The sequence below is a fragment of the Camelus bactrianus genome, unplaced genomic scaffold (assembly GCF_048773025.1).
Source record: "Camelus bactrianus isolate YW-2024 breed Bactrian camel unplaced genomic scaffold, ASM4877302v1 HiC_scaffold_30, whole genome shotgun sequence".
NCBI lineage: Eukaryota > Metazoa > Chordata > Mammalia > Artiodactyla > Camelidae > Camelus > Camelus bactrianus.
The window spans coordinates 5,683,963-5,689,962 of record NW_027413945.1 but is presented as its reverse complement, the minus strand read 5'-3'; positions in this window follow the sequence as shown (position 1 = coordinate 5,689,962).

The window sequence follows — 6,000 nt, the reverse complement described above, 5'->3', positions numbered from 1 at the left end:
ACCGGCACTAGGATACACACTGAGAAACCAGAATAAAAGTTTCTCCTGCAACCCGTTCCCTTTGTGCTAGATGAACGAACGTCTCTCCACATGCTCAGTTCTGAGAGATAAGTGTGTGTGAAAGCCGTCCATAAGCTAGCTTGTTGGGAACACACAGTTTCTTTCTCTTGAAAACTCCACTCCATACATATATATGGGGAGGAACGAGCTCCAACTCGGTTTTACAGCTAAAACTGCAGGAACTTAAAACCGGCACTAGGAAACAGACTGAGAAACCAGAGTAAATATTCCTCCTGCAACCCGTTCCCTTTGTGCTAGATGAACGAACGTCTCTCCACATGCTCAGTTCTGAGAGATAAGTGTGTGTGAAAGCCATCCATCAGCTAGCTTGTTGGGAACACAAAGTTTCTTTCACTTGAAAACTCCACTCCATACATATATATGGGGAGGAACGAGCTCCAACTCGGTTTTACAGTGAAAACTGCAGGAACTTCAAACCGGCACTAGGAAACAGACTGAGAAACCAGAGTAAAAGTTTCTCCTGCAACCCGTTCCCATTGTGCTAGATGAACGAACGTCTCTCCACATGCTCACTTCTGAGAGATAAGTGTCTGTGAAAGCCGTCCTTCACCTAGCTTCTTTGGAACACAAAGTTTCTTTTCACTTGCAATCTCCAATCCATACATATATATGGGGAGGTACTAGATCCAACTCGGTTTTACAGTGAAAACTGCTGGAACTTCAAACCGGCACTAAGAAACAGTCTGAGAAATCAGAGTAAAAGTGCCTCCTACAACACGTTCCTTTGTGCTAGATGAACGAACGTCTCTCCACATGCTCAGTTCTGAGAGATAAGTGTGTGTGAAAGCCGTCCTTCACCAAGCTTGTTGGGAACACAAAGTTTCTTTTCAGTTACAAACTCCACTCCATACATATATAAGGGGAGGAACTAGCTCCAACTCAGTTTTACACTGAAAACTTCTGGAATTTCAAACCGGCACTAGGAAACAAACTGAGAAACCAGAGTAAAAGTTTCTCCTGCAACCAGTTCCCTTTGTGCTAGATGAACGAACGTCTCTCCACATGCTCAGTTCTGAGAGATAATTGTCTGTGAAAGCCGTCCTTCATCTAGCTTCTTTGGAACACAAAGTTTCTTTTCACTTGCAATCTCCAATCCATACATATATATGGGGAGGTACTAGCTCCAACTCGGTTTTACAGTGAAAACTGCAGGAAATTCCAACCGGCACTAGGAAACAGACTGAGAAACCAGAGTAAAAGTTCCACCTGCAACCCGTTCCATTTGTGCTAGATGAACGGACGTCTCTCCACATGCTCAGTTCTGAGACATAAGTGTGTGTGAGGGCCGTCCTTCACCTTGCTTGTTGGGAACACAAAGTTTCTTTTCAGTTGCAAACTCCACTCCATACATATATAAGGGGAGGAACTAGCTCCAACTCGATTTTACACTGAAAACTGCAGGAACTTCAAACCGGCACTAGGAAACAGACTGAGAAACCAGAGTAAAAGTTTTCTGCAACCAGTTCCCTTTGTGCTAGATGAACGAACGTCTCTCCACATGCTCAGTTCTGAGAGATAAGTGTGTGTGAAAGCCATCCATCAGCTAGCTTGTTGGGAACACAAAGTTTCTTTCACTTGAAAACTCCACTCCATACATATATATGGGGAGGAACGAGCTCCAACTCGGTTTTACAGTGAAAACTGCAGGAACTTCAAACCGGCACTAGGAAACAGACTGAGAAACCAGAGTAAAAGTTTCTCCTGCAACCCGTTCCATTGTGCTAGATGAACGAACGTCTCTCCACATGCTCACTTCTGAGAGATAAGTGTCTGTGAAAGCCGTCCTTCACCTAGCTTCTTTGGAACACAAAGTTTCTTTTCACTTGCAATCTCCAATCCATACATATATATGGGGAGGTACTAGCTCCAACTCGGTTTTACAGTGAAAACTGCTGGAACTTCAAACCGGCACTAAGAAACAGACTGAGAAACCAGAGTAAAAGTGCCTCCTACAACACGTTTCTTTGTGCTAGATGAACGAACGTCTCTCCACATGCTCAGTTCTGAGAGATAAGTGTGTGTGAAAGCCGTCCTTCACCAAGCTTGTTGGGAACACAAAGTTTCTTTTCAGTTGCAAACTCCACTCCATATATATATAAGGGGAGGAACTAGCTCCAACTCGGTTTTACACTGAAAACTTCTGGAACTTCAAACCGGCACTAGGAAACAAACTGAGAAACCAGAGTAAAAGTTTCTCCTGCAACCAGTTCCCTTTGTGCTAGATGAACGAACGTCTCTCCACATGCTCAGTTCTGAGAGATAATTGTCTGTGAAAGCCGTCCTTCATCTAGCTTCTTTGGAACACAAAGTTTCTTTTCACTTGCAATCTCCAATCCATACATATATATGGGGAGGTACTAGCTCCAACTCGGTTTTACAGTGAAAACTGCAGGAAATTCCAACCGGCACTAGGAAACAGACTGAGAAACCAGAGTAAAAGTTCCACCTGCAACCCGTTCCATTTGTGCTAGATGAACGGACGTCTCTCCACATGCTCAGTTCTGAGACATAAGTGTGTGTGAGGGCCGTCCTTCACCTTGCTTGTTGGGAACACAAAGTTTCTTTTCAGTTGCAAACTCCACTCCATACATATATAAGGGGAGGAACTAGCTCCAACTCGATTTTACACTGAAAACTGCAGGAACTTCAAACCGGCACTAGGAAACAGACTGAGAAACCAGAGTAAAAGTTTTCCTGCAACCAGTTCCCTTTGTGCTAGATGAACGAACGTCTCTCCACATGCTCAGTTCTGAGAGATAATTGTCTGTGAAAGCCGTCCTTCATCTAGCTTCTTTGGAACACAAAGTTTCTTTTCACTTGCAATCTCCAATCCATACATATAAATGGGGAGGTACTAGCTCCAACTCGGTTTTACAGTGAAAACTGCAGGAACTTCCAACCGGCACTAGGAAACAGACTGAGAAACCAGAGTAAAGTTCCTCCTGCAACCCGTTCCATTGTGCTAGATGAACGAAGGTCTCTCCACATGCTCAGTTCTGAGAGATAAGTGTGTGTGAAAGCCGTCCTTCACCTAGCTTGTTGGGAACACAAAGTTTCTTATCACTTGCAAACTCCACTCCATACATATATATGGGGAGGTATTAGCTCCAACTCGGTTTTACAGCGAAAACTGCAGGAACTTCAAACCGGCACTAGGAAACAGACTGAGAAACCAGAGTAAATGTTCCTCCTGCAACCCGTTCCCTTTGTGCTAGATGAACGAACGTCTCTCCACATGCTCAGTTCTGAGAGATAAGTGTGTGTGAAAGCCGTCCATAAGCTAGCTTGTTGGGAACACACAGTTTCTTTCTCTTGAAAACTCCACTCCATACATATATATGGGGAGGAACGAGTTCCAACTCGGTTTTACAGTGAAAACTGCAGGAACTTCAAACCGGCACTAGGAAACACACTGAGAAACCAGAGTAAAAGTTTCTCCTGCAACCCGTTCCCTTTGTGCTAGATGAACGAACCTCTCTCCACATGCTCAGTTCTGAGAGATAAGTGTCTGTGGAAGCCGTCCTTCACCTAGCTTCTTTGGAACACAAAGTTTCTTTTCACTTGCAATCTCCAATCCATACATATATATGGGGAGGTACTAGCTCCAACTCGGTTTTACAGTGAAAACTGCAGGAACTTCAAACCGGCACTAGGATACACACTGAGAAACCAGAATAAAAGTTTCTCCTGCAACCCGTTCCCTTTGTGCTAGATGAACGAACGTCTCTCCACATGCTCAGTTCTGAGAGATAAGTGTGTGTGAAAGCCGTCCATAAGCTAGCTTGTTGGGAACACACAGTTTCTTTCTCTTGAAAACTCCACTCCATACATATATATGGGGAGGAACGAGCTCCAACTCGGTTTTACAGCGAAAACTGCAGGAACTTAAAACCGGCACTAGGAAACAGACTGAGAAACCAGAGTAAATATTCCTCCTGCAACCCGTTCCCTTTGTGCTAGATGAACGAACGTCTCTCCACATGCTCAGTTCTGAGAGATAAGTGTGTGTGAAAGCCATCCATCAGCTAGCTTGTTGGGAACACAAAGTTTCTTTCACTTGAAAACTCCACTCCATACATATATATGGGGAGGAACGAGCTCCAACTCGGTTTTACAGTGAAAACTGCAGGAACTTCAAACCGGCACTAGGAAACAGACTGAGAAACCAGAGTAAAAGTTTCTCCTGCAACCCGTTCCCATTGTGCTAGATGAACGAACGTCTCTCCACATGCTCACTTCTGAGAGATAAGTGTCTGTGAAAGCCGTCCTTCACCTAGCTTCTTTGGAACACAAAGTTTCTTTTCACTTGCAATCTCCAATCCATACATATATATGGGGAGGTACTAGATCCAACTCGGTTTTACAGTGAAAACTGCTGGAACTTCAAACCGGCACTAAGAAACAGTCTGAGAAATCAGAGTAAAAGTGCCTCCTACAACACGTTCCTTTGTGCTAGATGAACGAACGTCTCTCCACATGCTCAGTTCTGAGAGATAAGTGTGTGTGAAAGCCGTCCTTCACCAAGCTTGTTGGGAACACAAAGTTTCTTTTCAGTTACAAACTCCACTCCATACATATATAAGGGGAGGAACTAGCTCCAACTCGGTTTTACACTGAAAACTTCTGGAATTTCAAACCGGCACTAGGAAACAAACTGAGAAACCAGAGTAAAAGTTTCTCCTGCAACCAGTTCCCTTTGTGCTAGATGAACGAACGTCTCTCCACATGCTCAGTTCTGAGAGATAATTGTCTGTGAAAGCCGTCCTTCATCTAGCTTCTTTGGAACACAAAGTTTCTTTTCACTTGCAATCTCCAATCCATACATATATATGGGGAGGTACTAGCTCCAACTCGGTTTTACAGTGAAAACTGCAGGAAATTCCAACCGGCACTAGGAAACAGACTGAGAAACCAGAGTAAAAGTTCCACCTGCAACCCGTTCCATTTGTGCTAGATGAACGGACGTCTCTCCACATGCTCAGTTCTGAGACATAAGTGTGTGTGAGGGCCGTCCTTCACCTTGCTTGTTGGGAACACAAAGTTTCTTTTCAGTTGCAAACTCCACTCCATACATATATAAGGGGAGGAACTAGCTCCAACTCGATTTTACACTGAAAACTGCAGGAACTTCAAACCGGCACTAGGAAACAGACTGAGAAACCAGAGTAAAAGTTTTCTGCAACCAGTTCCCTTTGTGCTAGATGAACGAACGTCTCTCCACATGCTCAGTTCTGAGAGATAATTGTCTGTGAAAGCCGTCCTTCATCTAGCTTCTTTGGAACACAAAGTTTCTTTTCACTTGCAATCTCCAATCCATACATATAAATGGGGAGGTACTAGCTCCAACTCGGTTTTACAGTGAAAACTGCAGGAACTTCCAACCGGCACTAGGAAACAGACTGAGAAACCAGAGTAAAAGTTCCTCCAGCAACCCGTTCCATTGTGCTAGATGAACGAAGGTCTCTCCACATGCTCAGTTCTGAGAGATAAGTGTGTGTGAAAGCCGTCCTTCACCTAGCTTGTTGGGAACACAAAGTTTCTTATCACTTGCAAACTCCACTCCATACATATATATGGTGAGGTATTAGCTCCAACTCGGTTTTACAGCGAAAACTGCAGGAACTTCAAACCGGCACTAGGAAACAGACTGAGAAACCAGAGTAAATGTTCCTCCTGCAACCTGTTCCCTTTGTGCTAGATGAACGAACGTCTCTCCACATGCTCAGTTCTGAGAGATGTGTGTGTGAAAGCCGTCCATAAGCTAGCTTGTTGGGAACACACAGTTTCTTTCTCTTGAAAACTCCACTCCATACATATATATGGGGAGGAACGAGCTCCAACACGGTTTTACAGTGAAAACTGCAGGAACTTCAAACCGGCACTAGGAAACACACTGAGAAACCAGAGTAAAAGTTTCTC